Below are 11834 nucleotides of genomic sequence, written 5' to 3'. Positions count from 1 at the left end.
TGGGTCGGGATGAGGTCATGAGCCCCCCCCACCCTGAGGGTGTTATTCTGGGTCCACACCTGCCCAAACAAGTGGAGCAAAGGGGGGGAAAAGACCCCCGAACAGAAAACACGTCTTCTGAATAAAAAAAAGAGAGTGAGATCATGCGGTGGTGTTGCATCATCGGAGAGGAAGCGGTGCGTCTCTAAAGGTGCAGCGAGGTGAGCTGGGGGTGTCATCGCTCGCCTCGCGGAAAAACCTCGGAAATTAAATAACGGCAAAAGCGTGAAAAAAAAAAAATGGAAAAAAAGAGCCGGAAATAAATGAGATTGCTCCCGAAACGCAGGGTAAGGCATGTCTGCCTGAGCGTCAGGTACATGACGAGTTCACACTCCCCGAGCGGAGTTAATTTTCATCCCCTCCCCTCCATTCTCTGTCATTTTCAGGGGGAGAAAAGGTGGCGTCGCCATATGACACACTGTAAGAAAAAAACCCGTAAAAAGAAGGTCAAATGAGTGGCAGCTACGGCTGCCAAACAAAAACCGTAAATTTAAGGTAAAATACCTTACTTCAAATAAAGGACGAAAACCATAAATTTACAGTAATTTTCATTAAAGATTTTGCAGTGAAATACTGTTTTTTTACAGATTTTTCCTGTAATATTACAACCAAACACCTTAATTAAAGTGATATTTCTATAGGTTCTGCAGTGAAATACTGTTATTTTACAGATTTTTCCTTTATTATTAGTCAAATACCTTCAATAAAGTGATATTTCTAAAGCTTCTGCAGTGAAATACTGTAATTTTACAGATTTTGCCTATATTATTACAGTCAAATACCTTCAATAAAGTCATATTTCTAAAGCTTCTGCAGTGAAATACTGTAATTTTACAGATTTTGAATGTATTATTACAATCAAACACCTTCAATAAAGTGATATTTCTAAAGGTTCTGCAGTGAAATACTGTAATTCTACAGATTTTTCCTATATTATTACAGTCAAACGCCTTCAATAAAGTGATATTTCTAAAGGTTCTGCAGTGAAATACTGTAATTTTACAGATTTTTCCTATATTATTACAGTCAAACGCCTTCAATAAAGTGATATTTCTAAAGGTTCTGCAGTGAAATACTGTGATTTTACAGATTTTTCCTATATTATTACAATCAAACACCTTCAATAAAGTGATATTTCTAAAGGTTCTGCAGTGAAATACTGTGATTTTACAGATTTTTCCGATATTACAATCAAACACCTTCAATAAAGTGATATTTCTAAAGGTTCTGCAGTGAAATACTGTGATTTTACAGATTTTTCCTATATTATTACAATCGAACACCTTCAATAAAATGATATTTATAAAGGTTTTGCAGTGAAATACTGTGATTTTACAGATTTCTCCTGTACTATTACAAGTGTTCAATTATTATGAAATATAAGCTTTTGAGATTACTGTGAAAAATCTAAATACATTGAAACATCTACAAAACATTCAATGTTTCAATTAAAGTAGGGCTTAGAAACTGAATTACATATAAAGTACACACCAATATTGATTTTAAAACATTTTATTTAATGTACATTTTCAAAATCAACCAATTATTCACTATCAGTTGATAAGTGAAAGCAAAACATACCACAAAAGGTCCATAATTGTGGGCGGCTGTAGCTCAGTGGGGTACGTCCTGCAACACCAAGGTTGTCGGTTCGATCCCCGCTCTCCCCATTAGTTGCAAGTCGAAGTGTCCTTGAGCAAGGCACTGAACCCCCAGTTGCTTCCTGGTCGCATCACTGCAGCCCACTGCTCCTTAATAACTAAGGATGGGTTAAATGCAGAGAACTAATTTCCCCTTGGGGATTAATAAAGTATATTTCTTCTTTATAAATATTTACCAGAAGTGACAGTGCAGATAAAGAACAATCTTCCAAATTTCCAGTAATCAGCCAGATCCTCGGTGCATCTGGGGGAAAAAGGGAAGAAGGACAAACAAATTCACTGGAAAGTCCTGAGAAAGTTGGCTTTCATTTCTTCCCATTCCTTTAAACAAACTTAAACTAACTATTTTGAAATTGTCTGTACCAATTGACATTCTGTCAATCTGAACAGTCAGCTTTGACAATGATAGTAATTAAAGGATTACCTATTTAAAGCTGCACGCAGTGCATGTCTTAGAACTTCCATCAGAAACATGTGAATCACGAAAAGAAGAAAGACGTGGATTCACAACAATGGGCACGTTTCACAGATGTATCATAGCAAGGTAAACACACTTGTAGCTAAACAAAAAAAGAAGCTAATTGATACATCTAGATCAAACCAACCACCGATAATTATATTGTGACATGTCTGAGGGTCTTTTCCTCAATGCCCCTTTAGAAATAAAAAAAGGGTAGATGATGATAATGATGACGACATGTCTTTGAAAAGTATGCTAACTCTACGGTGGCCCTGAGAGATCAACACACTGCCACTTAAGAAAACACATGCAAAAAGACAAAACACAGGCAAGTTAAGATTAAACTTTAGCAATTTGAAAACACATGTCCAGCATTTAGAAAACATGCCGCAAATACAGAAAACAGAAGTGTTTCCAAAGGACAATGGTGCTGAGCACGGTTTGAACATGTTTGTTGCTGCTAGTTTGAGACTCGTGAAGTTATTGAAGTGACGTCGGCTCCGTATACCATCTGTTTATGTTGGGAACTGACTTTTGCTGCTGCTTTACTCTGCACGTAAAGTGACCGCTGCACGCAACTCATAGGACTTTGCAGAGCGAAAAGCAGAATTCAATCTCATATGACCTCATCTTCAAAATTGAAAAAGTTACGTTAACTGTAGCTTGCATAATAACCATATAAGCAATAACTTTATGGTGGTGATAGTAGTACGAGGTATGTTTATTTCAGGTAAGGTAATAGTGGTCTGTTTGGGGATTTTTCAAGGAAAGAAGTCTCATGGGAATGCTTGGCTTACTGTAGACTATACGTCTGTATATTTTTTTTGTCTAATAATGCCTACATGAATATGATGCAGGCTACAGGCTGTCTGTCCACACTGTTAAACCGGATAGTACAGTTTAAAATCTGTCAAATCTCCTCAGAAATAATCAGAATGACTGATATAATTCAGCTTTTCCGCTCTGCAAGGTCCTGCGAGGTGCATGCAGCTCACTTTCCGGTGAGTAGAGCAGTAGCATATTGTAGGTCCACAACGTAAACAGATGATACAATACCCGATTTCAATAACTTCATGAGTCACAAACCATAGCAACAGCAAGCCTGTCCAAGCTGTGTTCATCACGATTTAGTGTCCTCTTGAAACACTTTTTCTTAATTTGCAGCGCTTTTCTGTACCGTGTTGTGTCGTCTGAATTTGCAGCGCTTTTTCTAAATGCTGCACATGTGCTGTCAATTTGATGAAGTTGTTTTCTTAATTTGCTTGTGTTTTGTCTATTAGCATGTTTTATTAAGTTGCAGTGCCCTGACCTCTCAGGGCCACCGTACAACTCAAAAGAAGGCCGAAGGAAAAGCTCCTCAGTTTTTTTTATGGCCAGTGGAAGAACTGTCTTAAAAAAGTGCTTTGCTCAGATCATTAAAGTACTTGAGAAATCATATCTAATATTAATCACAATGTAAGGTTTTGCAATAGTGGTTCAAATGGACTAATATCTTTTATATATGCTGCAGTGGATACTTACGAGTGATGGACTTTGGGTGTTTCCCCCCGTCAATGTTGTTCCAATCCTTATTGAGCTGAAAAATATAAGAAAGTTTCGTGTAATTAGCTATTATCAGTGTTGACAAGGGTAATGTGAAAATGAATCAGAAAAAAACTGCCACCACATATTTCGTGCATGCAGAAAGTATTCAGACTTTTTCACTTTTTTCCCATTTTGTTATGTTGCAACCTTATGATAGAATCATTTGAATTAATTTGTACCTCATCAATCTACACTCAATACCCTGTAATAAAAAGAAAACTGGATTATCACATTGACATACGTATTCAGACCCTTTACTTGGTACTTAGTTAATGCACCTTTGGCACGGTTAAAGCCTCGTCTCTTCGATAAAACGCGACAAGCTTTACACACCTGGATTTGGGGATGTTCTGCCATTCTTTTCTGCAGATCCTCACACGCTCTGTCAGGTTGGATGGGGACCGTTGGTAAACAGACATTTTCAGATCACTAAAAACAAATCACAAACCTATAAGTGACCATGGAAGGTGAACTCAATTTTAAGAATCATATCACCAGCATCACCAAGGTGCCTTTTTCCAACTCAGAAACATTTACAAAATTAGAGGCTTTATTTCCCAGTCTGACTTAGAGTAACTCATGCATGCATTTGTTTTGAGCAGGCTTCTTAAATGAACACAACACATTTTTACAGTATGTATGTGTGTATTGTTTCTGTTTAAATGCACATGTTTGCTGTTTTATATTGTTTTTTGTAAGAACAAATCCTATCTCTCTCTATGTCTTGACTGTTTGCTTACCTGTCCCTGAGTGGAATTATGTGCCCCACCATCCAGTGGTATCTTGTCACTCCTGGTTCTTCAGCCTTCTCATGATCTTGCAGGCCATGCACTGCTCAGGGTCCAGTGCTGTGTGCAGTACGGTTCGAAAAAGTGAAGAATACTGTCAATTATATCCATGTCACCCACCTAAACCACATTCAAGTATGTTTTTCTGGTTGTGAGACAGAATCATGCCAACAAGCTAACGTTACCTGAAGCTAGTTTACTTAACTAGCTAACCAAACTCTTTGTAACAGTCCGTTTATCCACCTATAGCATTATTTAATCCATTATGAACTGTATTAAACACACTAATTAACTGATTTTAATGTAATAACATTACTTTTAAACATATAAAATGATTAATTTGTTTCCATATGTCTAAATGAAATATGTTTAAACTATGCTAAACAGAAAATTACATTAGGTTGTTTCAGAAAGTAACAGTGAAAATGTTTTCTTACCTGATATCTTCAATAATTTTGCAGGATATCAATTCACGTAACTTTGCTGGTCACCACATCCCGTATGATCCTTCCTCTGTGTCCCAGTCTTTCTTTCTCCGTTGACATCCCACAAGTTAAAATCGCAGGCATATGTAAAATACTTCAGGTAATAATGCAGGTAGGTCAACAGCAGACACTAGCAGACCTGCCGAGTAGCGCCTGCCCCGCTGCGGCTTCCCGCTCAAACAGACGTAATTTCAAATCCGAGGCGCGGACAGTTCTCATTGGCCAGTTCTCTGAGTGACAGGCAGATTATCCAATCATGTTCAAAGCAACGTGGGGAGACAGCCAATAGCAATGGTTTTAGCGTGGTAACATAACAAATATAGAAAAAGATGACTTGTTTTGAAAGAAACTAAAGAAATGTCTGTATTTAGTTGTATTTATAGGCTGGTATATTCAATTAACTCTTTCCATTGCAGTGTATGAATACAAATGAAATACTATATGGTAAAGTTGTAATAATACCTATAGGTTAACACAAACACACATAGACACATGGTAGGCTATATATATATATATTTCCACACTTAGTATGTTTTAAGGCCGGCTGAGAGGGGCGACGGTTGGTCATTCAATTTCTTTGTAGTATACTTACTAGTCTACAGTCAACAGAACTCCAACACATTGATCCATATGAAGCGTTTCCTCTACATTGAGTCTACTCAGAAGTGGTAGATTATTATTTGTATTATTACTATTATTTCCCCGGTTAGCCTCAACACAAGAACACACAAGTAGAGGCCCAGTGTTTAGTGGTTCTTTAATTAAAGAAAATGAAGCACCCAAATACTTTTAAAAAGTTTTAGTGCCATTCCCTGCACAATAACCCAAATGAGGACTGATGACGGCAATTGAGATGGAACAATCAACAATAATCACTGCATATATTGCTTATCGCTGGATTGATATCATGGTGACATTCTATTTACATTCAGATGGCCCATAGTATGACCCTCTTGCATTTTAACAAATCCCTGACCTTTCCTTTAGAACCACCAAAATGCCAACTGTGCAAACATGACAATGTCATTTCCCCCTAACTGTGTTGCAGTGTTATGCGGCAGGTTGGTTTCGAGTTCAGCCTTTGCCCACAGCAACACTCATTTGCCAACATGGCCATTATCCCATACAGGTTGCAACATGTTTTCAAACTTTTAACCGCATGTAGCAAGTCAATCCATTGCGAAGCCATTTCCCCCTCTTCTTGTCTTTATTCTTCTGCATAGCTCAAATCCAGCAGATCCAAGGTGTTGGCCAAAGTAGTTCGGCCATTAGCCATCCTTTATATGGGACAATGTACATTTTAATTGTTCAACTGCTCACTGTAGACAGTGAATGTCTTTAAAGTATGTTAGTTGTCTATGGAAGCAAGGTAGATTCAACAGTAATTGTGCAGTTTGATAATGCACTACAGCATCATCTCCAGGCTAAATTGGCTGAGTATAACCGGGATCTCTGCCAATTTGCGTCAAAACGATGAAAAGGCTGATTTAACCCCGTAAATACCATACATTTTTGGAGGCACATTCAAGACTACTTGAGCTCTGCGTCCAGGCTGAAAAGGTTGAATTAAAGGCAGCCAACAACGCTGTTTCTCGGATAAAGAAACTGCTGTCCTCAATTCCCCCGGCTAAATGCAGTCTTTGGCTGAATTACGCATGCCCAAGACAGCATGCACTGCAGCAGCACAAGGCCTACTTTCTTAGGGCTAAACTCCCCCTCTTTCACCGTTGTGTGGATGCCCAAGACGGCATGCACTATAGCAGCACTGGGCCTCAATCACATGGGCAAAGGTTACTGTCTTTTGCCAGCTAAAGGACGCCCAAAGTAGCAAGCAACTATGGCAGAATCGGGCCTCCGTCGTTAGGGCAAACCCAGTTAATTTAACCGCCTGGAAGTGTCCATGTGGGCATACATCTCTATAATAGAGGCCAAACTCACCTCTATTTTTATTTGCACAACTTGGAATGTGGAAATCAAATGTTTTAATAGCATTGTCATTTTCAATATTTTGAACAGTAAAGGCCTATTCCAGTTCAATGTAACACAATTAATATCACAGATAGCAAACTGACTCCCTCGGATGCGTCATAGGCTCCGGATCAGTGGCTAGATGTACAGCCGTATGCACCCATATTCATTCCATTTGGATCCTTCCATAAAGCAGCTCATTTGGCCCGGATCAATTACTTTACATACCGACATATATTTAATATGCATCAATGGGGAAAAAAGAAATGCAATCGGAAATAATATCAAAAAGTTTATTAAAAGGACATCAAATTATTTCTTGTACATGTATGAATCTTATTTATAATTAGTTCGAGACAATATATACACACATACATAGAGTAAAAACTATAGCTCACATTAGAACACAAGAGCTACAACTAATACAACCATAAATACCGACCACCTAACCCAAATACCACAATTCTCCCAGAGAATAGGTCGCAGTGGCCTCAAGTGAATGGTGGAACTTCCAACTGAGAACTGGTGTATGTGTATATATATATATATATAAATATATATTATATTAAAATATAAATATATATTTTTAATTCTGTTCAGTGTGGGGGATGTCGACAGTAGCACGCCTCCTGGAGCTACCCCGGTTTGCTGCCAGGTTGAACCACCTAATGGCATGCTTTAGAATCTGTTCATCAGTGGATGCATGTGTGGCATGATTCTTTCTGACGGCATCTGTAATCACACAAGCAGATACAAAATCTCATGAATCCTCAGTGCAACATAGAGCAGAAATGCAGTCTAAAATCTAGTAGCTGTCTGGCACTTAAGGTGTGCTATGCTATATTTAGAGCCAATATATCATATAACTATTATGTAAAGATATAGTCAAGTAACATTTACCCAAGTAGAGAATAAAGTTGCAATTCAAACATTTTATTTAGCACCGTTAAAAAGATCTGGGAAAGATGGTTATTCGTAAGTTTGAACACTACTCAAGACCTCTGGGTGAATCCAAATTGTTTTCATTAAATATGAGTTACTTACGCAGGAGCAAAGTCTTAGATGTCATTTGACTGAATAATTTCCATTCATTCGGGGATGTTCCACGTTTGGCATCATGTCGTCCGATCGTTGCCAGGGAGGAAATCGAAAATGGATCGAAAAAGTACGATTAATATTTGATACTTTACAGAATGTTTGAAAAAACATTTCCATCAAACATGGTATTGTCTAGTGTTAATTACATACAATAGATTTTAATCAGCTTTATGAGATTCTTAAAACAAAAAAACTCACCACTCATTAGAATGTTGACGGGATCTTTGAGCCGTTGCTCAAAAAGGTCCACTTCCTCCATTGTGGTACACGGAAACGGAACCGGGTCTCTCACCTCTGTAATTGTCTCCAGCATGCCTAGGATTTGAACTGGAACAGCTATATAAAAAAACCATTCGAAAAACAGTTAAAAAATGTAACGATTAAGAGATTTTACATAAAATATGGAAATATCAAGTTTTATACAATTTCATTAATGCAATCATAATAATCATATTCACTTGGATTCAATGTGACAGTGTGTATTGCATGTCTTGTATCCAATTAACAATTGTTAACATTTAAAAAATTAAATGATTAAAAGGTTCAATTTGAATCCCATAGCCGTTTGAGGTGTTGCTCACCACAGCAGGCAATGGTGTCTGAACCACACCACGCCCCTCGCCAGGTGGGCGTGTCCTGGCTAGCGTGTTCGCTGTCCTGCTGGTGATGGAGTACATGGAATAGTTAGGAGGAGGCAATGATTGGAGGGACAACTGTCCCGCTCGTGGTTGGACCCCTGTTTTGTGGGGGGAATTTTCATTTTCACTGTCTCCATCCGAGTCTCCATAGAAATGGCTAGAAAGAGATAGAAAAAAACTAATTGGTCATACTATAAAAATGAATGACAGACGCTTTATTTTATTAAGGTAAAAGTGTTCTAAAGAATAAAATGTATACACATTTACTCACACCGGCATTGGCTTCCTCTTTTTAGGAATTGCCTCCTCTTCTGACTGGAGATCTGATGTGTCGCAAGACATATATTTCCACCAAGTAATTATCTAAAAATTAAGTCACATAAACACAATGAAAAAGTACAGAATTATAAACAGAACAATGTGATTAAAATGTTGTTTCCCCCAACATATATAACAAAGTGATTTTTTTATATCCGTTTAAAACGGCCAATTAATACAATATTAATATAATACCGCATGATCCAATTACTCTGACGTCACGTGTCTGCCAGTCTGGTCCAGGTTGTTCGCGCTTCTGACAGCCTTGTCCACCCTTTCGTCCCTCGGATAAAGCGGTAGCAGTAGTGCCACAAAGCTGGTATAGCTTTGTGGCATTACTGCTACCGTTTTGTTAGTCAACAATTCTATGAAGTGGAACATCCTGAATTACAGAGGAAGGAAACAAACAGTGTCACTTGTCACAGAAATATAACCTTCTGTTCCAAGAACTTTGAAAAAAATAATATTTTGCAACTATTAAAGTTCTTTATAACCAGGAGTATGAAAATTTGTGTTTGAAAACACGAGGTATACCGTAAAAAAAAGAGATTAAACGGCAATAATAGGCGTGTTATACACATTGAAGAGAAGAAACTTTACTTAACAGTCAAAGTTGTATTCAGTTTCCCATCAATCACAGTGATGTAGTCAAAACATCTTGACGGACCCTCCGTCTAATGGTGGAGCTGGAGACAGGCCCATTCTTTGTTCATTTTATCTAAAACAAACCAAAATACAAACAATGTTTGAAATGCATCTTTTCTTTCAGGAAATATACAATATCTATTTGTTCTCAATTGTATTAATTTGTAGTGCTTATATAGCATGTCAAGTCATTTTTATAAAAACACTGTTACGGATGCGTGGTGTGGAGGACCCAAACGCAGCAGGAGTTTCACGAAAAACTGAGTTTATTCTCAGTACAGGAACACGGACAACACCACACGGGAACGAAAAAAGACGATCTGACACCAGACAAACAGAAGGACACAGATTAAATACACAGGGGAACGAGACACAGGTGGAAACAATCAGGGCGTGGCTGGAAACAATCAGGAAAGAAACAGACAAGCACAGGGAGGGAAGAGCAGGGAAACAGGAAACGAGACAGGGACTTCAACATAAAACAGGAAACACACAGATCCTAACAAACACTACGCTATTAAGATAGTATTTTAATGAATTAATACAAATCTGGTCATTATAAAGTTAAACAGGTTATACGGTTCCCTCTCAAATGTGTCTTTAAGTTGCTGTGAAAACATTTCCTTCCAAAGAATGTGTGCTTACCTGAATTGTAGAGATGGCGATCAACAGTGTTGTCACTTCTGTACAACTGTGAGGATGACATTGCAAATTCTAAGTTACGTGTTGAGAACTCAATACATGCAGAATTAAATTAAAACAGGTCTGTGCTGGCGCTCGCTATTAGCTCGCGAGCTAGCGCTCGTTATTAGCTCGCGGGCTAGCGGTTAGCTCGCTCAGCTTCCATCGCGCACCCTTGGGTTGGAGCTTAAGTAACCTAACCACTGACAATTCAGCGCTAGCTGCAGAAGATAGCTCCATGAGAACCACACCTGGTAGTTAGCTGGACCAGCCCTGGCAGAGGGGACACGTGCAGTAGCAACATCAGCTTATACACCATCACCAACTGTGTGTGATTAAATACGATTTTTTCTTTTAAAACCGGGATGTTACGGTAATAACTTATTTACGTTGAAGTCTAACAATACCTCAAACTTCACAAAGCAATGTTAGCGGCAGCAAAAGAAGAGGGAACTCTTAAGAAAACGAGCCATAATTCGACAGTAGCAACACAATTCAACACTTACCTAACTCGTACTTCTGGCGCAAAGAGCTGCAGTTTTGAAAATACCAGTTTGAAAAGTCGAAGGGCAACAATTTGGAGCATCCACCGCAGTTACAACGCTGTCTGATGGTGCGCGGATCCGGTGGCATGACAAACCGAGTGCGACAGGAGGCGGATAGGATCAACTGCTATCTGGGATGCTTGCCGCGCCGTGGTGGTCATTGCCATTGTGACGGTCTTATTTCTAGTTGACACTAAATCCTATATGGCAAGTTTCTGCTGCACTGCTCTCTTGAGGTTGAAACTTTCAAGCATGTTACATGCATTTAGCTGGCGCTTTTATCCAAAAGCGACTTACAGTTAGAAGTTAGATGTCTCGCTCCGGGACACCGACACTGGACAAATACTCACGGTCGCCCTATAATGCTCCTATAAAGAACAAGTATCAAAACCTATTATTTCTTCTACTTTGTACTCTTCAAATAAATGCAATATGTTTAATGTAATGACAAAAGTTAGCTACATTTAGATTCAGATTTACAGAGTTTGAATGTAAAAGTACACATTAATATAAATATAATATGATCTACCTTAAAATTACAAAGAAAATCGTTAAATTGTTAGTATGGACATAAACCTTCATATAAGGAGCTCCACATTTAATTACAGGTAATAATTGTTGTTTTACATGAATTTGTATGTCATTTAAGAAAACGGTAAAAGACTGTATTAATAATACAGTCATTTTCTTTACAAAATGGGAAAAAATGTTATTTTGTATTATGAGCATAAAACTTAAATTAACAGTTGGGTTGTTAATTTAAAGATAATGTCTGTAATTTCACAGAGTTTTGTATGTAATTTAAAAAGAAAGAAAAATACTGTAAATATTTAGAGTTATTTACCGTAAAATTAGGATCTTTTTTTACAGTGCAGTAATTAACAACTGACAAAAATATCCCCTCCCTTAACATGAGGTGGGAAA

The 11834-nt window shown here is 38.0% G+C and overlaps 3 long non-coding RNA genes across 4 annotated transcripts; all 3 read right to left on the bottom strand.

Annotated features, from left to right (window-relative positions):
* Positions 1-1671: 1671 nt before the first annotated feature.
* LOC130204553 (uncharacterized) lies at positions 1672-5501 on the bottom strand. 2 transcript variants are annotated; one of them, XR_008833706.1, is made up of 7 exons: positions 4970-5501; positions 4485-4592; positions 4078-4173; positions 3924-3946; positions 3682-3736; positions 1877-1944; positions 1672-1798 (listed from the first exon to the last, which is right to left on the bottom strand). It is a non-coding gene; the product is annotated as an uncharacterized LOC130204553 (long non-coding RNA). The 2 variants fall into 2 exon arrangements; XR_008833707.1 differs by lacking the exon at positions 3924-3946.
* Positions 5502-8746: 3245 nt separating this feature from the next.
* Positions 8747-9290, bottom strand: LOC130204615 (uncharacterized). Its single transcript, XR_008833730.1, has 3 exons — positions 9235-9290; positions 8993-9084; positions 8747-8878 (listed from the first exon to the last, which is right to left on the bottom strand). It is a non-coding gene; the product is annotated as an uncharacterized LOC130204615 (long non-coding RNA).
* A 1035-nt stretch (positions 9291-10325) lies between these two features.
* Positions 10326-11001, bottom strand: LOC130204593 (uncharacterized). Its single transcript, XR_008833725.1, has 2 exons — positions 10872-11001; positions 10326-10690 (listed from the first exon to the last, which is right to left on the bottom strand). It is a non-coding gene; the product is annotated as an uncharacterized LOC130204593 (long non-coding RNA).
* Positions 11002-11834: the final 833 nt, after the last annotated feature.

This window comes from Pseudoliparis swirei, chromosome 14, assembly GCF_029220125.1.
Source record: "Pseudoliparis swirei isolate HS2019 ecotype Mariana Trench chromosome 14, NWPU_hadal_v1, whole genome shotgun sequence".
NCBI lineage: Eukaryota > Metazoa > Chordata > Actinopteri > Perciformes > Liparidae > Pseudoliparis > Pseudoliparis swirei.
This window is presented reverse-complemented; position numbering and strand designations above follow the sequence as displayed.